A 21,936-nucleotide genomic window follows, 5' to 3' on the forward strand; every position below is an offset into this window, starting at 1 on the left:
ATTAGAGCATGGACTTTGATCCATGGGAAGAGTCATTTTCATGGTAGATCTAGTGACAGCATGGTTACATGGTAACTGGGAGGCCAAAAATTAGTCACAACAATCAGTTCTTCCATAACCGTGGTCTGACATGGAGATCTGTCACAAACCATGACTAAGATGGAGGTCCTTAGCATGAACTAGTAGTTAATGGCAGGCTCCAGTCAATTTTAGCAGGTTGTGGATCAATTTTGGCCCAAAAATGAAAAGAGATGGACAAAATGCAGGTTACTTGGGTTGAGGTTGAGTTTAGTGGGAGTTACTTTTGAGAAGGAAGGGTTTTCTTTCTAGACTCAATCTTTCTCTCTCCTGTCTCAAGCTCACTTCAAACTCCATAGCCAATCTCTTGCTAAAATCTCCCAACCATTACTCTTACAACCACAATGGATACCATAGTTTGATTCTATGGATTGTCAGCTTTACATAGAGTAGTGGTTTGGCATATTATGCTTCCTTCATTGCTTCAAGCTCCATGAAGGCATCAACGTAAACGACGCCTGCAGTCCATACATGATTACTCCACAAAAAACAACTCCATAGCCTTGTTCTTAGCATTTGTGAGTTCTGCTCATAGCTTCTCTACCTCTCAAGCAATAGAGACAAGATTCTTCTCCATAGCATTCCTTTGCTCCAACAATTCAGTATTTTCTTTCTTTTCAAACTCTAACACAAGGAACTTTAGACACCTATCCATACAGAAAAAAAAGAGAAATTTTCCAGATACTTATCAAAGCATCTAGAAAAAGTCTCAACTAGTAAAACTGGAACACTTTACAAGTTAGTGATATAGTAAAATATTCCTGTATAGGAATTTCGAAATTCTCTAGTTATCCATGTAGTGAAATTTTACTATATAAACAGACTAGTTAGAACTAATCATATGGTATTTTTTTATATATAAGAAAACTAGTTGCAATCATGTAAATAGTTTTAAGAATTACTATTATGATAAAAAATATAAATTAAAATAATAGAAAGAATTAAAAGTTGTTATCTTCATTAATAAAGAGGTCAATTCAAGATGCATATATCATCAATACTCAAAGGTTTATTGTGATTTTTTGTGACATGAATTTTCTCTCTATAGAGTAACCAATCCACGAGAGCTTTTCTCATGGCTGGCAATGTTTGCTCATTACGTCCTCCTAAAAAAGTAGGATCTCTCTTAATAACACCATATGTAGATTTTAAGGGTGCATATAGCTCATCAATGGATTGGATGTCTAAATATTTGAGGAGAATGGTTTCTTGGTCTTCCTCTTCAAAGGCATTAACAACCTGCATTTTAGAAATACAACATAGATTAGTGTGATACTACATCATAAGTTAATTAGCTACTCTATTGTCTTAATATTTAATAACATTGAGTTACCGATGAAGTTCTTGATGGAAATTCTATATTAGAAGGATCCACACTTTTTGATGGCTCAACAGGGTCGAGAGCCTATAGTATAGACAAGAAAATAAAGTTAACAAAATTAAATTATGCCACATTTAGTAAAAAGAAATACAAAGAAGTACCTTAGATAATTTCTTATTTTTGCCCTCACTCTCCTTTTATTGTTGCTTGCTTTGCTGCATTTTCTCGCTCATCTTATCACAATAAGTTTGTAATTAGATATAATTTATTAAATGCATATATTAAAATAAAATATCAAGAGATGGCTAAGCATACATTTCGTACACGAAGACTTTTCCGTGCTACTTCAACCTCCTCAGGATCTTGGATCATATCTTGTGGAAGAGAGTGTTCACTACTACATGAACCCTATAATACAAGAAAAGTAAAACTTAAAATGGAATATCTTTTAATTTAAAAGTATACAAAAATTAAGAATATATGTATATATTCCTCATACAGATGGAATTCCTTGTAGTAGCTCCATAAAACTATGATCTGAGTTTAAATAGTCCTGAAACATAGGTTAAGTGTTAGAGACAATCAAATGGAAAAAGACTACAAACCAAGGTATACTAACCATTTAATTAATTTTTTGACATTTTTCGGAAGCAGAAATTGAAACAAGAGGCGGACCATCATTATGAGATTCCAACTAGTACAAGCAAGAAAATTGAAGTCAATATTAAAAACTAAAAACTCCAAATATTGAAATATTTAAATGAGTGAACGATGTACATACATGCGTTGCACTATTCTCAAGAAAGATACAATGTTCTTCCACCATAAGTTGTGGATAATACACATCGTCACTTGTATCCTAAAATTTTAGATAAAATATAATGAAAGGTAAATATATCTAAGAAACTTAAAGTGATTTGATTGTAATAAAGATAAAGATAATAAAAATTATACAATAGAAAAAATAAAACTTGAGATGAAAATTTTAAATCTTACCAGTTTTTGTTGCACATCTACTTGCCCCAAGTTATGATTCTTCCATTAAAAAAACATAGTTGTGCCAATCAGTACCAATTTCTTATGTATATAATCTATGGCGAGAAAATTTTGATAAATAAGTATGCTTACCAAAGATATATCCACCAAAGATGATCTTTTCCTCTTGAGTTTCTTTTTTGAGATTTTGAGCAACAGAAAGATAGTACAGATATATATCCTCCTTTTTCCAAAGGTAAGTAGCACCAGGAAACTCAAGGGGTAAAATTTGATCATAGTTTTGATCTATGATCTCTAAAATTCTATGTTTATCATTATGAAACCGCAAATCCTTGCCAATCTCATGCCTCTTGACCCAATTATACACTTTCTGTGATTAGCACAATACTTAACATTTTGCGTATCTCGATAGTATTTTAGTAAAAATGGTTTTCCAAACTCATCTTGGTCTTCTCGACTAATCCTTTTAGGTGGTTTGAAAATTTGGTCATATGTAGGAGTCTTCATCAGAGATACATCCCCTACTTGTATACTCTTGATTTGCTTTTGAGGTGGCAACTGGACTCTTTTACTTTGTATTGAAATTGGTTTGCTCATGCTCATTGTTTGTTCAGAACTATCATTCTTTGATTTCAGTTCCTCAATTGTTTTTTGGAGAGTGATTATAGTTTGCATCATTGAATCTAGAGTTTGTTGACTTGGGGAGGCCATGAGACAAGCTAAAATTAAATCAAGAAACTATGTTAATATTCAACCAATAAAGATTCAATCAATCATATAAAAAGCATACAACAATGATCACACTCTCTTTTTCTCTCTCTCTCTCAATGATTTTAATGGGCTTTTAAGTTATAAAGAAAAACACTATACAACAATACAATATACAACTATACAAACCATGAGACAAGCTAAAATTAAACAAGATACAAGGTAAAATCAAAATTACAACTTTATATGCTAGTATTCCTCAAACAAGAGATTATATCCATACATTAATCTTCTTCAAGCAAGAAATTTTCTTTCTTTATAAAAAGAAATAATAATAATTACACATGCACACATACACACATACACACAAAGGTCCAACTACCTATACATGAGACACAACATGAGCTATATCCACAAGATACAGTCCTAATATACAAACACCCATAGATAAAGCATTATGATATACACAATGGGATGGCGATCAGATAATGATGTCCATTATGACCAATGCTACTAGCACCCATTTGGATCTCCAAGAATGCAACATGCACACACACACACACACACACACACACTAAAGCAGTCCAATTACATCACGTGATCTCCACACTATTGGAACATCTATAGACTCTCCAATTGATAATGTTACTCTCCTTCTCTTTGTAACTTCAAAGTTTGACATTACCATGCTACACAAGTTCCAATCCCTCCAAATATCATCATCAATATCAATTCTCCATGTGCTTCTATTATGATCACACTTCAACCATGACAATTTGCACCTTTTTTCTTCATAATTTACCTCTCTTATCATTGCATGAATGTACTCCCCATCCATGTCATCATCATGTTTTCTTGCTAGCACAATATCATATTTTTTTGACCAAGGAGGTACACAACCAACTGCCCCTATTTGTAATAATCTTGTTCTTTGAATTAGATCTTTTACCTCATATGCAACAAGTCTATTATGTAAAGGTAAAGGAACAAACTTATGCAATAAAGAACTCAATGGTCTTATGCAATCCCATGTAAATGGAAGTCGTTGAGTTTGTAGTACACTTATTCCCATGATTGGATCTATAAGTAAGCATTCTTCATTTTCTTTTACAGTTATGCATTGCTTGTAATATTCTCCACTAAAAAAGGTGTAATACTCTTCATCCCATTGAATGGAAAAAAAATTAGTGAGTCTTTCTTTCCAATGACCTATACTTTCTAACATACTACAAAAAGTGTCAGTTTTTACCACAACGTCATCTGCGATCTTGTACATTTCTTCATTATAAAGAATTCTTCTATATGTGGTAACTAGATGTCCTACTAGTGCATTCTCTTGAAGACCAAGAAATTGCGCAATATATTTTTGTCCTTATGATGAAAGGGGCCTATGTTCTCTTCTCTTTTTTGTGATTAAAATGTCTTTTTCATGCATCATTATGTTACAAGGATATTGGGAATCATCTCTTTCAAAAAGTTTCCACATCTCCTTTGCCTTCTCAATTGAAGAAACCTCCACAATGCCATTCTCATGAAATGAATAACAACACGGTGTCTGAAAATTAGTGAAAGCATAACCATCAGGTAAAACAAGATAGGCATGTACTTGGATAAGCATTCTTTCATGTGGCAAAAGCCCATCTACTTCCATTTCTAATCACTTAAATATTGAAGTGAAGAATGTCCTCTTATAATAATTTACATAAGATATTTCGTTAAAGAGATTATTAGTCTTTACCACTATATATAATGCTACCATTCGCTCAAAGTCACAACACCAATACACATCATGCGATCCATGTCTCAATATGTCATCTAGTAGTTCTCAATTTCCTGCAATGTGTTCTAAGGGAGAAGAAGTAGCACCAAAGGCTTCTTCCTTTCGAACTCTCCAAGCAGAAAACAAAGTACGTACAACACCTAAACATTCTTTTGACCAACCAATACATCGACTATAACTATAGAAGGCATGTGCAATATCTATGAGCAACAAACCTAGGTCAAAAATTGACTTTGGTATCTCATCAACTATACCTAAAATATATGGTAAGAACCATTGGATGAACTTTTGGTTCTCTTTGGCCTTAAAGCTTTCATAGTACTTACTTGGATTACGAGGCCACCATCCATGATGAATAGAGGGTGGAGAGAGCTTATAAGTCTTTTCACAACAAAAATCTATCATCTTTTTCTTTTCATTGGACATGGCTCTCATGAGTATTCATATGTATTTTTGAAATATATTTTGAGATAACACATGCATCGCATCATATACCAAGTCTATTGACAACTTAAAACCATATAAATCATACAGTTTCCATAGAATAGACTCTCCAGCTAATCCTGCAAGCTTTAGTTTTCCATCCTTTTCAGCTTGTGTGGATGCCCTCTTTGAACTTGATAAGGCATCAATCATTTCATCTATGGACCATTGGGTTGGAGGATATCTTGCTTGATATCAACTACCATCGTAAAGGTAACGTCCTTGGAATGAGGGATTACTAATATCAAGAGTAGCTTGGGCTTTGTCTCTAAGACAAAGAATTGCCCACCATCTTTGAAGGATCCTATTTTGCATTGTGCAGGATGATCCCTTGTAACCATCATTAGCATTAATCTAACAACACAAAAGTTTGATTGTCCCATTGGATTTTCAAAAATCTTTTCTATAGGGTAGTTATATGTCACTTGCATACCATTTATGTAAAGGTCTTGTAGCTCACTACTAAGTGGTCTTTAAAAAGTTTGAAATACATCAGGAGTATTACGAATAAATTTAGAGCAACTAAAATGTATGAATAAAACAGGAATAATGCCTAATATGGAACCCTTCCCACCATTAAGGACCTTAATTTCAACCACACCACAGTCCTTTTGAGTGGTACAAGAGGCTTGGAAGCCATCCTAATGTAAAAGAAGTGCCAAGTTTCGAGGATCACCTCTACACATTTTATTTTTACATTTGTTGAGATGTCGACATTTTTTACAAACAAAATGATACTCTTGCATCTCTTGGTCAAAACCTTGTTCTAGAACTATTGAAAAATAAGACCTTGGAAAAGTTGTATATACTTTCCCACATGTAGGGTTGTTGCACGCAACAACCATCTCATACTCAGCATCAGGATTCCAAAAATCTTGATACTCACGACACTTTGTTCCATCGCAAAACTCGTTAATGAATTCTGGTTTCATGTGGATATCTTTCCCTAACCATCTTGTTTTATGACGCCACATGCTTAGGAAATCATGACAAAGTGTCTTGGATTGCACTAAAATCTCTAATTGTTTCTTTAAAGTAAATAATCAATAGCTAACATTTCTATCCTTGGTTTATTGCATTTTTTACACTTTTCACAACATTCAATACAATTACGCTTTAGTATTCTTTTTCATATATTTTGTTTGCAAGAACACAAGACTACATCTTTGGCATAAGAATCTTCTTTACTAGGTGTAAGAAGTTCAATTTCATGATTATTGTTTTTACTTCCCATGCAAAACTTGTAGCGCTCAGGTTGGACCATGCCAAGACCATGATACATAGAGTCAATTTGCTCCCAAGATGTCGGGACTCTCACTCCATCAAGGTTTCCATCCCATGTATTAGGTAGTTGCACTAATAGCTTGCTTAAACTTGGCTTGCACTCTTCAACTCTTTGAGCCCTAGCCCTTGGATTGCCCATGTCTCCAAGTAATAATTGGAGCATGCTCTCTTGTGCACTAATTGATATTTGGTTCTCATCCCAAAGAGCTTGAAGCTCAATTATTTTTTGTATAGTTTGTTGATATAATGATGGCCCAGTAATAGATATGTGATTGTCTATAGAAGGATCTATTTGAGGAGACTCATCATGGTTAATTGAGTTGTTATCATGACTGAAGGGGGAACTTATAGAAGTATTGATAGTTTGATCATTGCCTTGTTCATGTTGCCTTTCATTAGAAGGAGTAAGACCAATTTTCATACTTAGTGCATCATATTTGGCCTTCAACTCCTGGTGCCTAAGAAAAGTTTGTGGACCAACACTGCTCCCACCATTACAATATGCAAGGCAATCACACCACCTACGTCGTCTATTTAAATCATCTATGTTAGTTTCACCATGCATTGGATATGATTCTTCGTGCCTTTGGTTCTCAAGATGTTCTCCTTGCACATTTGAGTCCCTTGGTTCACTAGGATGTGATCTTTCTATAGAGAAGAATGCGTAATCCCAAGCATGTCATTTTTTGCATGTCTAAAATAAGTACTACGATTCACTAATTGCCAACCTTCAGTACTATGTGCACACTTATAAGTACATGTACATTTTCTTAATGTGCTTGTAGAAGAAGACAACCCTTACTTGAGTATCTTCAATCTTCAATCCAAGGTTGAGTAATTATGAGCTCCACAATTAAAACTCCAAGACTACAAAAAAATCGGCCCATAACATAGTTTATGTTAATAACATATTTTAGTTGCGCAGTTAATATCATAGTCTATACTAGTTTAGCAATAGAGCATTCTACTTCTTATAATACAACACGATACGTTACAATGGGGAAGGACATTGTTCTCATTGATTATGATATCTTAGGGAGCACTTGTGCCAACTCTTTGCCATACTATGTAACTATGTAAGGAGCATTTAATGCTTATGTATGTCGTAATCCCACATGCTATTGCATGTCTTGTAATTATACTTTTCAGCATTTAACTTTGATGTATTTTGTGCTATGCAATATGTTTTCAAAGATCATGGTGCTAATGCCATTATAGCAAACTCTTGCAATCAATCACCATAGAAAACCTTGAACAGTGTAAGATGGTACATTATCTTTCTTCTAGACCCAAAATACATAATGAGTTATCAATTTAATACACATACAAATTACATAGAGAAGACTTGCTTGATCAAGATAAATGACATAATGGAAAGTTTTTATCATCTTTTTAAAAATAATGCAGTATTTCATGTAATAAAAGAACAAAAATTTAGCATGTACAAAGGGCTTTGGTTAGACGACTCCAAAAGTGGGAGGTTTGGGAATCCCTCAAGTGGCTGATAGAGCTAAGGCCTGGATCTTCGAGTTGATCAAGAGGATGGAGGAGAGCCGTCCTGTTAAGACATTGGCTAAGTTTGGTTAAGATGAGAGGCTTGCCTCAAGAGGATGCCTATTGGATGGACCTCATTCTTTTTGGGTAGAGTCCAAGTGGGGCTCTAGAGCAACATACTTGTCAAAAGTAATGGTGGTTGTCATAGAGGAAGGTTTAGGGGGGAGGGGTGTGAGTGTAAAGGAGGTGGTTGAGAGGTTCCCTGATTAGTGGAGTATATAGGAGGTATATTGTGACTCATGAGGAGAGTGTAGTGAGTTGTATATAGAAGCCAGAGACCTATAGCAATAGTTTATTGTGACTCATGAGGAGAGTGTAGTGAGCTTGGTGCCATGGTCAACAAGTGAGAGACCTATAGCAATAGTTTATTCTAGACGTTGCCAATTATCAAGGGTGTGGTTCATTCCACATACACCCTTGAACTACACATAAAGTACACATAAACTACATAGACTAGTACTTTGAAAAAATATATATTTTTTGCTTACATACATATATCCACAGCTACAAAAGCATCATAGATCCACCGTACATATATCCAAAGCTACATACATATATCCACCACAAATCCACCATCCAAAGCTACAAAATCATACCTGAAACTATCAGTCGAGAAAATTGTTGTAGCGTTTATTTTACGAATCACTACACTGGCACAAGTACCTAATATACTGGAGTAAATCATCTTTTATCCTTTATGAATATATCACTGCATCCTGCAAAAACATCAAAGGCAAAGTAATTAGTAGGAGACTTGATAAGGACAGATCAAATTAGATATGTACATTTATGTCTAGCAGGGCAAGCATGCCTTCCAGCACCAAATGCAATATCAAAAGCCACTTATAGAGAGACAGTATGTAACAAAATTAATCAATGGGTGTGTTGAAGTGGAGAAAACAAACTATGACTAGGTAGCACAAGGATGAATGACCTGCTACACACAGTTATCTCCTAGTTTGAGCGATCAATGTCCATCCACATATCTTTACTTACCCAGTGGGAATGTGTGTTTACAGGTCCATGACCCGCAGAGATAGCAAACTCGTTTGTGGTTGGCCTGCTTGTCCTTGTAATGGTCTTCCTATGTTGTTGGCATAAGAAGCATAGTGAGGTATACAATGGGGAAGTGGATGTTGTTTTAGATTCCCTTCCTGGGCTTCCTAACAAGTTCTCTTATGAGGAACTACTAAAAATAACAAATGGCTTCCAACAAGAGTTGGGCAAAGGTGGGTTTGGGCTAGTTTATGCAGGGATGCTTCCCAATGGTACCAAAGTTGCAGTGAAAAAGCTTCAGAGTACGAGGCAAGGGAACAAGGAGTTCAGATCAAAAGTGGCAATAATGGGAGGTATACACCATAACAATCTTCTTTGATTGATTGGTTTCTGTGCCCAGAAAGGGCAGAGGTTGCTTGTGTATGAATACATGGAGAATGACTCTCTAGATGCATGGTTGTTTGGTGATACATGCAAGAAATCGCAGCTGACCTAGGAATTGAGGTGCAAGATAGCAGTAGGCACAACACGAGGCCTTCGCTACTTGCACGAAGATTGTAGGGAGAAAATGATACATCTAGATATCAAACCGTAGAACATCCTACTTGGAGAGGGGTTTGAAGCTTTCAGATGCCATCATAGCGACTGAGCTCTATCGCTCGTTGAAGCGCAAGGTTGATGGAGTAGGCTAGCGGAAGTGGAAGCTAGTCAGGGCAGGGGAAGGGTAAAGTCCTCCTGGAGGGTTCCAGCTCAAGTGGAAATTCGCTGCGATGGACAAGTAAGAGCTGCAAGCCAAGCTCGTAGATCAGGTCAGCGTTCGATGGTGGTTGTGCCTTATAGGTGATTAGTACTCATGGCCGCCACCGTACAGGATGCCATCATAGATAAACATACAAGTAATAATCTTGCTTTTGATCAGACGCACAAAATGAAGAAGGAAACCCTGTGTGCTCACCTAGAAGCTCGCGGCTTGCTACGAATCAGTACAGTATTTTGGAGGAGATGGCTGCACGCATTATTTTTGCGCCTATATAATGATCTGTTTTTGCTTGTGGTAGAATGAGAGAGCTTGTGTACGTAAACAGAGAAAAGAAGCCAAAGCACGCAGAACAAATATGGGAGCACGAATCACGATGGGAGGATGAGTAAGAAAATGAGAAGAATGATTAACATACCCTTAGAATCAAAATCCTCCCTTCTTCATTAGTAGGAATACCAATAGCAACCACCTTATTAAAGCAACCTTTTCAAAGGACCAAATTAAGCATGCCAAGCTTGTTTGTTGCTCTCACAACTAGCACTTAGAGAAAAATTAACCTAGAGTCAAGTTGCAATTCTAACTTTTGCAACTTGCAAAATCAACAAGTTTGGGACGCTTGTTGCTCAAGCTAACACATGAGAATTTTATTTTGGACAATAGATTTTATGATTGTTATCAAGAGCAATGTTTGCTACAAATTTCAGGGTCTATCTATGATATCTAGCTAGCAAGGTGTTCTAATGACTACTCCAACAAGTAGCATTTCTCAAATCTCAAATCTACAGCAATAAAGTAGCATAAGACCAACAATAGCATAGCAAATATGTGGCATAATGCTATCTTTGCCTTGCGAGTACAATTTTTACCCTTGTCATGGTAGCTAGCAATAGCCTCATTAACATGCACATGGTGAGACACCTTCACCAAATTTGTTAGTGGAAACTTTGTAGGACCCCCTAGTCAAGAAGATATACTACTACTTCTCTCTGACACCTATCTTGCCAACTCAAATGGTTCTTGACTGGACCTAATATCCTCCCCATTAGTTATTTTGAATTGTTGGGAGAAAAAAGCTCTTCATCTATGACTTATGAGTTTACCTCAATGAGGATAAATCTAAAGTACTAAACTCATGCTCAAAGAAAACAAAAGATAAAGGATTACCTTGTGCAACATCTATGATCAGAGAGTGTTCTTCAAATTCATATTAGTACCAAATTGGGTCTCCTAGATGACTTACAATTAGTCCCTACATAATTAATTGGTAGAGTACACATAATTATATTTGGGATAATCAAATTAAGTGCAATGTGTCCTTAAACTCCAATGTGATTTGGGATCATCAAAGTAAGTGCAATAAACTTATATTTGAGAGAAAATTCAAAAATCCTAACCTTAACCAAGATGAAATGCCACATCATTCTCTGTAAGTTTTGGATTTAAGAAAAAATATCACTAGAAGCTAGTAAGGAGAAAATTTCTCTATTCTATTCTAAAGCTACCATATTTTGGATGGTGGTAGAGGCTCTGCCTCTCAATTTAAAGAAAACTATAATTCTTTATTGGTATATCAAATCTAAATAACATAAGAAAATTTCTATGATTATTTATTGGTATATCAAATTCAAAGCATGTGTATATGATACCATCTAGGATGTGAATTTTAGTTAGTCATCTCGATGGATAATCATTCTGACTTGAATATACAAGGGCTCTTAAATATAATCCTAATTGTTATCCAAAAAATATATTTGTAATATAGACTATATCTCTATAATAGTCTACATCTTTGGCTCAACAAACAAAAATTTGTTGATTAAGAGAGAATTAGGTTTGTCTCTACTAGTCATGGCATGGTTTCATGGTTTTGCTTTGGAGATCTTTAAAAAAAATAAAATACAAATTGGATAAGAATATGAAAGGTCATTAGATGACGTAAAAGTAGAGTCAACCTTTTATTTTGATATGTAAATTCACTTACTTTTAGTTTTTAAGTTTTGAATTTTGTTAGAGAACATAGTTTCATGTGCATATTGTGGGAGCTATACATGTGTATATGTGGAATTAAAGTCATATGCTCTTACTAAGCAATATGTGCAAGGGAGGGAGAGAGAGAGGTCATCTCCCTCATAGAGATATTGTGCTACCTCAATGACGACACACCAATCTTTCTGAATTGCCATGCTAGGAAAACCATCTTGATATGACGATCATGAAGAATCTTAGGATACTGATGATGCATGGAGTTGGGGTTGCCTTCCTAAATTCATTTCCCTGCATAAGCCTTGCATGTGAATATCAAAGAGAAGGTGTAGTCAAAGCATGCAACCAATCCCAACTAGTGTACTAGGAGTACATTGACAATGAGATGTAGCAGTGCCACATCTCCATGTATACCAGTCAAAATCCTAATAAGTTGGATTAGAAATAATTAAGGATATTAGTTTGTAAGGTTCTAAGCTCTTCAAAATTCGTAAGGTTGTAAGGTCTTCAAAATTTTACTAGTAGTTGTAGAAGCATAACCCATATGCAAGTTGGGAGATGGAAGTTTCGTATCGTCTTGTGATTTTTTAAAATTTAAGATCAAAAGAAGGTCATAGTGTTTGGATTTGCAATACCATCTTCTCTTGCTTGTGATACGGGACAACTAATAGGGCCTATGATAGATATGAACAATCGTAAAGGAGTGTTATAAACTTACTAGCATATATAGCCCCCAAGCCAAACACATGCATGCTCTCTTGATAAAGGGCATGCCTAAGCACAAGTTGTTGACATTGGCACCTTTAAATCTCAACAAGTAACCTTACGATTCATTGTTGGTATGTTCTTATAAAAGTATAGTTAACTCATCAATATTCAAGGACTCAAATAATATTCCTAATTATTATCTCGAGCATATCTCTTTTAATTTTTTGCATAACATTGATGGCACTCCATCTTTTAATATTTCCCTATTATTCATTTCAAGCTTTAATTTTTTCCAATCTCACTTATGATTTGAAAAGTTGTGTGAAAGTAATTCAAGATAACACACAAATTCAAGTGTATCCACCTATAGGTTGTCTGGATCAACTCAAGCTAGCATTGACCATCCCTCTCTCATTGTTGGCCATTACCCTAGTTACAATGTGGAAAACAAGAGTCCTACTTCACTTCTAGTATCTTATATGATAATCTAGGCTATGGATCTTCAACCTTCATTAATCTCACTGGATTCATGATGCCAAAATTAGGCCTTTCTTGTGCATGTATTTTTGGTCACAACATACATAATGTACAAGATAATCAAATAAATTCCTCCATCATATGCTCAGTAATTAAGGTCTGATGCTAGAAATCTTGAAATCACCCAAATTCTTTAGAATCAAGCAACTATAGCTCCAATTTTGCTACTTGGAAGCCTAGATCCCTCAGCAAATTTGCTAACTCATTCAATCTTAGGTAAATAAGATTGCTTTTTCTCACATTAGTCACAACCCCAAATAGCTCTAGAAAACTTTCATACACTTTCATCAAATACATCTACTAGTTGCCTCTCTACTTGCACAATATTGGTAAGTTATTGTTGGCAAAGAATTGGGAGACCAAGTTTCTTCTTAATGGTATAGGAAGCCCCTTGTTTACTCCATGTTGCACCTTCAAATCCAAATTCCTAAGCAAAGGATTTGTGATTATGGTGGCAAAGAGTAATGGGATAATGGGACACCCTTTGGAATCGACATCTTTACCTCAAATGGACCTAAGCATAGACCATTTACAAATACATTCCAAAGAGATTGAAACATCCCTACATAAATTCCACAGTTCCTCCTCCATCATCTATCATAGTGATGAACTCATGTTGCTTCTTTTGCTTCATCAATTCATAAAATTAATTGGTCAAAGAACCAGCCCCATAAGAAACCATTTCCCTTAGACTAAATTTTGGGAACTTCACCTTTATGTTTTTGCAAATCCTCCATGTAATGCTCCACTTCTTTGAGAATTAGATAAAACATCCCATTACTAGAACACTTAGAAAGATTCATAATAATATACTCATTGCATTGCTAACTACTAACATGCAACCCTCTTTGAAGTCAATCTTGATATTTGCCATACATATTGGTAATCTTAGTTATGATAGCAATGGATCTCATCTACTTCTACGTTGGATTAGCCATTGGATTGTTGGTTTGTTTCCAAGAATCCTTCAGCTATAAGTTGAATCCTTCCTTTTCTAGAAAGGAGGTGTTGAAAGAGAGGGGCTTGCATTTCTTTCTCCTACTAAACACGTCCTTCTTGGATGGACTTCCTAGGCACCTCACATTCTAAGATATCATAGTGAGCCAACTAATTAACATTATATCTTTGTTCGAACCTCCATAATCCAAAATAGAAAAATAGATTTGTCAACAAAACATTTGCAAGAAGCTTTTAAAGGGAAATTTTTTATTTCTTAAGAAATTATTTGTTTACATCCCGCTTTAACTTTAGCATCTCTAGGATCACGACTAATAATTAGGTTTCTCCTTAGGTTCCTCCTTTTGAGGCTTGTTTGTTTCCTTGAATTTACCCTTCTCAACCTATGTTTTTTCCTTTTTTCTTCTTTTGAAGTTCTTCCTTATCTCCACTAGTTTCTCCTTTGCTTCTTCTTATCTCAATTCCTTTTTGGGCATTCCTTTGCAAAAAGCACCCATCTTCTTTGCATTTGAAGCATGTATCCAAGAAGAGGGAGAATTTGACATCAACCAACAACTCAATCCCATTAGGATAAAAAATCTAGAGCATCTCAAGGATCTTCTTCCTCTTATCCCAAAGTATGAGAGGTCACTTGCTCCACTAGTTGATATTATTGTAAGAACATAGAGCGCTCTACCTAGCACTTCTACTAGCACATTACTTCTCCATCTAGCACAGTAGGAAGTCCATGAGAACTAGCCCCATATTGGGCATTCAATTTGCAAGACCTCCTCAGGAATAAAATCATGATGCCATGGAAGCATGTAATTAAGGCTCACTTTAAGCTAAACAAGTGAACCCAAAACCCAATCTCTTTTTGCTTTAGATGAAAGCAAGACCCAAAAGAAGTCTAATAGCAAGCAAAACAATGTGAGCACCACTTTGATCCATAGGTGAGCCAAAACAATCTAGCAAACTCATCCTCAAGGGGGACCTTCCCTTAAAATACATGTACATGTTGCATAGAGAATACTTAGCATTGCTTTGCCGAATGCATGGCAACAAGGATACCACTCATGCACATAGCACTTGCTCCCCAAATTCTATTATGACTCTCTTTTAATTCTCATTGAAACATTTTTTGTCACCCCACATCTTCTTCTCTAGCTTTTCCATGTTCATGCTAGCAACGACAATGTTAGCATAATCCATCTCCATCCCATTGTCTTGCTTCTATTGCTTTATGTTAGTGCTATGTGTTCCATCATCTCTTACTCCTTGTTCACCCCCTTAATATGCTACATGCATGAAAGTGGGAGTAAATGCCACATGTTGGTAGCAAATGTTGCTTTTTTAATGAACTTAATACAACTACCCTAGTTAATAGTCCATGTGCCATGACTATCTATTGAGAGCTTCCCTCTTCAAGTTTCCGCATACTCAAGAGGTTCTATGTCTTTCATTTAAGGAAAAGGCTATTACAATTTAAACTATTTCTATTTTGCTAATGGATGGATATGCTCCTTTTTTGTAAGGGGCTCAAATAACTTTTGATAACTAGTTGTGCTTGTATGGATGCTAGGTACATCCCACACTTCACGGGGGATTTGAGGGGAATTTCAAGATTTAGAGCCATGGCATTGAGTTGAATTGAATGAGATTTTTCTTTGTTTTAATGTGACAAGGAAATATTTATATTGTTAAAAATGATGTTTTATTTGTGGATGTGTAAACTATTTGTGCTATGTGAGTAAGAATTAAAAGTTATCAAAATGCACAAATGTATCTTATACCAAATGTACATTTTGGATGCATACAAACATATCCATTACAAGTGTGTATTGACATTGTCTTATTTGAGATTGACTACATGGTTGATGGTTAGGCCTATCAATTGTGATGTATATTACTTAACATGACTATATAAGCATGACTATGTTAGATATTCTATACAAATTTGTTTTGATTTACTATGCATGCACATTATCCTATGATCCATAACTTCATAATTTTATCCAATAAACATGGCTACATTAGGTGATATATAGATATTTGCCTTGCTTTACCATATAGACACTTATTTTACTAGCTATAGCTTCACATCTATCTAGTAAAATTAAAAACCTAGTTCCAATTTTAAAAACCCTAGTTACTAACTAGAAAAAAATGTGTATTTACTAGTTATAAGGCTATTTACCATCTAGTTTAGTGTCTAAAGTTCCTTGTGTAAAGCGGTCCCTACACATTGAATTTCTTGCCGCAAACCATCAACCTCAGCTTTCAGTGTCGAAATATGTTTAGTATCTATGCGCACCCTCAATATTTCTTGATTTAACTATTGTAATTGAGCTGCAAGCTCTTGGCGACTACCAAAGAGCTTCTGAGTCGTCTCATATTGTGCCTTTGCAAATCAATTTGGAGGGGTTCAAGAGCACAAAGTTCACCTTCCATCTTTGCACAGCCAACCTTTGATTCTCAATCAGAAGCTTCTGGATTCTAGCCTACTGTGGTCGCACTGGTGTCCCTAGACTTTGTTGATCAGATGCACAATATCTTTTGGAGTTTCTTCTGAAAAGAAAGGGGGGGAAATCTGGAATGTTGATTGGATCTCATCTCGGCCAACATTGAAGGAGCAGTAGCGGCGTCCTAAGATATGAATGCCTGAGCTTCATCCATGATAGCTGGACCATCATCAACTGCATACAGAATTACATTGAATAGCCATGACCACTGGCACATGCTCCAAGCTTTCAACAGAGAGCTTGAGCTCTGTCACTTGCTCGTGAAGAGCATCAACTTGAGATGCATGCGCCATGGGGACAATAGGATTTGCGGAAGTAATTGTTGTACTTGGAATAAGAAATACTTTGGCATTCTTATTGGTTCCTGCCAACACTTTTCTTGTCTTGCTAAGCTTTATGTTAATGAAGAACAGTGGTCAAAAATAGCATAGATGCTGAGTGGAATCAATTTGGAATTTGGCATAAGGATGTTGGATGATACATACAAGCTCTCCAAATGTGTGAAGATTGGCTTCATTCCTAGTAAACAACAGCAAAGATGAGGGCTTGATTCTTCAATACAATATGTGCTATGCTCTTATTTTGGATATGAAATGGAAATTTCTTGAGGTTGCACTTTGATAATACAAGTTATCACAATTGGAACAATGTGATTTTGGAGGAAGACATGTGGATGAAGAAGAAGTCCAACAAGCGCTTATAGCCTACACCATTCTTGATGCAAGCTGCACCATTCTTGAGTAGCAGTGACAAAATTCAAGAGGAAATACAAAAAAAGGACATTACAAGTAATGTCAGAGCCTTGCAAAGGTTGAGAACAGTGTGTGAAAGGCTATGAGCAATGTTCATGTTGCAAATGGACTTGAGTACAAGATATCTTGTCATATGTCTTGGATAGGGTTTGACTACTAAAAACACCGCCTTGATAGTAGCACCAACAGCTGAATCAAGGATTGAAGTTCCTTGAAACATCATTGGAATATTTTCAAGGAACTCTCCTAAGTGCTGACGATACTCAATAACTAATACAGCAAGCCATGTCTTTAATGGTGTATAAACATCTTGAACATTAGGCATGACCAACATCGATGTTGGTTGTTGCAAAGCTTGGTGAAATTTGTAGAAGTGTACAGTATTATCAAAAGTAGTGATGCCAATATTTGTATGAGGACTATCAGGAATATCTCCAAGCACTCTTTGCATAGCATTGCAAGCAGCTATTGTAGCTCTTGTGTTATTGCATTCATGGATACATCAATAAGGAAAAAAGAACAAAGGCAAACCATGTATTCCTTTGTAGCAACAAACTCTATTGTTCCTTTATAAATGCTCACTAAATCTGTGACAACAACATCAGACATCCATGGAAAGACGTATTGCTTTGCATAGGTCACCTTGAGAGCTCTCAAAAGCAAACAGGTAAACTTTTGCCTTACAGGCTTCAATAGAAGAAATTCAAGTCTAGAACCTTGGATTGAATCATTGAATATTACACACTAGAAGATGACTCCTACATTATTGATACTAGTTTCACTGCTTGTTGGCTCTCATCCATGGTTAGTTACTAATTCCTAGCATTTTACATAAACGTTCTATACACACTCATGGAACTTCACCTCACCATTATAATCTAGACTGTTGCTCCATGCCATTTGTGGCTCCTACAATGCTAAGAGGCATGTGATCTATGTTGTTGAATCCTTTGGAACTAGAACTAGAACCTCTAACTTGGGAAAACATGGATACAAGGTCTAATTTGAGCTAAGGTTGCTAGCCAGCTTAGTTGGAGAAGCAGGAACCTCTGTTCTTTCAAGTTGCCCCTGGTGCTCTAACACATTGAGGCTACTATCAGAAAATTAGCTTAAGTGGTAGTTTTTGGACAGTATAGGCACCAGCAATGGGGGTTATCAAGGTCAGAAGATGCAAGCATCAGGGCAGGGCAAGCTAATGATGGGATGGATGGTCCTTCCTCTTTTTGTTCCTATTTCTTGTTCTTCTCTATAGAGGTCTTGCTCTCAATTCCAGCACATTTCAGTTTGATGCTGAACTAAAGATTTTGTTGGAGAATATGGTCTATGCAACAAGTGCAAACTCTGGAGAGTGCAGCATGCCTTGATCTGTATTTGCAATAAATGCTCTAAATGGTTCTTACATTATGTGGGATTTTGATCAGCCATTAACAATGTGATTTGCTGAACCAAAAAAAGAGTCAGGATTGCTGACACAGGAGTTGGTGGTCCAAGATTCTATTATACAACAGCAAAGTGTTCCTACAGCTAATCAGTGGTATCAACAACAGTATCAAGAGTACTATCAACAGTATGAAAAATATCAATAACAATATGAACAATATGAAACAATGTGGATTCAACAGCAGCAAGCTTTTCAATAGAGCCAATGCCAAGTGCAACACCACAGCCATATTTACAAACTCCTCTTCCATTTCCTATGCAGGAACATGTTGTTCAACAATCCAATATGCAGTCCCATCAGCCTAAGCCCCAGCCTTAACCCCATCCCCAACCTCAACATCCTGAGCAACACCTTATCCAACATCCTTCCCATGGACGGTTATCTCATTGCACATTGGAGGATCTCATGAATGGTCAGTCAAAAGTTCTTCATGTTGGATGTGGTTGCGATGACTGTGGGATGTATCCTATTGTGGGTGATCGATACCATTGTTTGGACTGCACTAAAGATTATGAAGAATATGCAAGATATCATGAGTACATAGCATTGGTATGACCAACAACATGCATATGACAGTGATGAGAACTCCATTCAGTTGTAGCATGCAAGTGATAGTCATAAAATTTTTGGACAGCAATAACATGTCAATCATTATGTTTATGGTCAGCTCCAAAAGCGAGAACACCCTTGCAATCGTTTTGGACACACTTCGATGAATCCTATTGTAGGTGATCGATACCATTGTTTGGACTGTGGGATGTATCCTATTGTAGGTGATCGATACCATTGTTTGGACTGCACTAAAGATTATGAAGAATATGCAAGATATCATGAGTACAGAGCATTGGTATGACCAACAACATGCGTATGACAGTGATGAGAACTCCATTCAGTTGCAACATGCAAGTGATAGTCATAATATTTTTGGACAGCAACAACATGTCGATCATTATGTTTATAGTCAGCTCCAAAAGCGAGAACACCCTTGCAATCGTTTTGGACACACTTCGATGAATGGGAATCATGTGGGAAGACTAGAAGGATTTGAGAATGTTTTCAACTCTTTTGATATGCATTCAAATGGGCAGTCATACATGAATGGGCAGCAACATGTATATGATCACGATCTTGGATATGAACAACATTATGCTAGTGAACATCGGTAGCATGTTGATCAATACCTCTATGATGATCAGCCATCCCATAGTCAATATTATGATGATGATCAATTGTTTCCTGGACATCATCATTATGTTAGTAGAAATGATTGTCGTCATGACTATGGAAAACCATTTTATCATGAGAAATATGACATCCATAGTGGCTAGCATGATGTTCTTCAAGGAAAGATCTTAACCAGTGATGATATTAAAGGACTATGCGCACAAGGCTAATGTTTTAGATGTGTTGAACCAATATCTTCTAATCACAAAGATATATGCAACAAAAGGAATACTAAAGCGTTGTTGGTTATGGAGTTTTCGGATATTGGAGAGGAAGCTGAAAAGGGCAAAGAGGAAGTGGATTGTAAAGATCAAGATAGAGAGTCTTACAAATCCTTTGAATTAGATCATGATGCCTATCAGCTTTCTAACCTATATCATGCTAAAGACCAAGTGAATGCAATAGTTGAAGAGGGACATGTAAAGGAGCTTCATGAATCCATATACCAATCTATGTTTTCAAATGCCATGTTCTCAATTGATGACCTTATCTTTCCATTTGATCTGAGGGATCATGGAGATGCTTCCCTGTTTCCATTTGACCCAAGAGGTAATGATGGGATCTATTTTTCTGCAAAAGGAACTTATGGTTGTGATGACTATTTTGATGGATATCCATTTGACCCTGGAGGGATATGGGACTTCAGTGAATTTCCATTGTTGGTGGGTTGTAAATAACACTTGCAATACTGATTTCTCAACATATTCAATCATCCTCTCTAAGGCTTCATGATTCCCTTAAAATAGTGGGACTATTGCAGTTACAGGACAGTGGACAGCTTGTTGTATTCAATTTCTATGAGAAAGTAAATTGTCTCATCGGCATCAAAATTCAATTTTGAAGGCATGGCTAGATAATACTTGTTGTCCTCTACATTTCTATATCTCGCGCATGGTAATCAGCCACTTCTAGTTCCAAATATGGCCAATTTTGTACTGTAGCATGTTTTCGACAATTTAGAGTAGTCTATTCCATCTATATGGTCCTTCTTCCTCAACTTCTTTGATCTTCATCAACATGGAGCTTTATTAAAGCATTATTCCAAATTATTCAAGTCATCTTTGTAATTTGTTCCCCATTCAACTTTGAGGACAAAGCTCTTTTAGGTCGGGATGGCTTGTAATAAAGCATAAGTCACCTTAGTCTAGAGTAGGCTAGGGTTAAGTATAAAAGGGTGGAGATGTAACATGTGAGGATCATTTTCCATTTTCAAGTAATACATGCTTTGAGGTTCCTTCCTCCCACAAACTAAGAGGGTGCATGCTCTTAGCCACCAAGATATGGGGTGCATACCATGTCCCACCTTGACATGAGGTGAGTATTCATGTTGCAGCATTCATCTATGATTATCAGCCTTCCATGGCAATTTTATTTCATGCCTACCTACCTACACCTTCCTTGCAAACATGGTGTATTTCTTGTATTTCTTTGCAAGTATGGTGTACTTCATGAATTTCCATGTTATTTGGTTTGCTGTGAGATCTAGCTATTTTACATCCCTAAAGAGAACAACCAATAGGTAGTAGAAGCAAAAGCATGTGAGGTTCAAGCAAGCCTTTAACCTTGACATAGCTAAGACCTTGATTGTTGTTCATACCATTTAAAAAATAACAAGTGTCTTACCCGACAAGATCATTGGCAATGTGTGATGGAGTAGTAAAGGTAGTGTGGGATGAAGCATGAGTGTATACATGTTTGGAGATAAAAGCAAAAGCACTAGCTTGAGATACATTTGCTTTGTGTAAAACAACTCGAGTATGTTTGATGAGATACATCTAGAAGCATCAACATAGCTATTAGCTTCATAAAAACCAATTCAAACCAGAAGTTGTTAGTAAAATATGAGAGCTCCAATGATGATTGAGCAAGTAGA

The 21,936-nt window shown here is 36.2% G+C and overlaps 1 long non-coding RNA gene across 1 annotated transcript; it reads right to left on the reverse strand.

The window, feature by feature from the left end:
- Positions 1–1,230: 1,230 nt before the first annotated feature.
- On the reverse strand, positions 1,231–1,941 carry LOC148018436 (uncharacterized). Its single transcript, XR_015687617.1, has 5 exons — positions 1,899–1,941; positions 1,715–1,807; positions 1,561–1,632; positions 1,412–1,483; positions 1,231–1,317 (listed from the first exon to the last, which is right to left on the reverse strand). It is a non-coding gene; the product is annotated as an uncharacterized LOC148018436 (long non-coding RNA).
- Positions 1,942–21,936: the final 19,995 nt, after the last annotated feature.

Source organism: Lygodium microphyllum, chromosome 21 (genome assembly GCF_053477565.2).
Source record: "Lygodium microphyllum isolate KBCC chromosome 21, Lygodium_microphyllum_v1.1.10, whole genome shotgun sequence".
NCBI classification, from domain to species: Eukaryota; Viridiplantae; Streptophyta; class Polypodiopsida; order Schizaeales; family Lygodiaceae; genus Lygodium; species Lygodium microphyllum.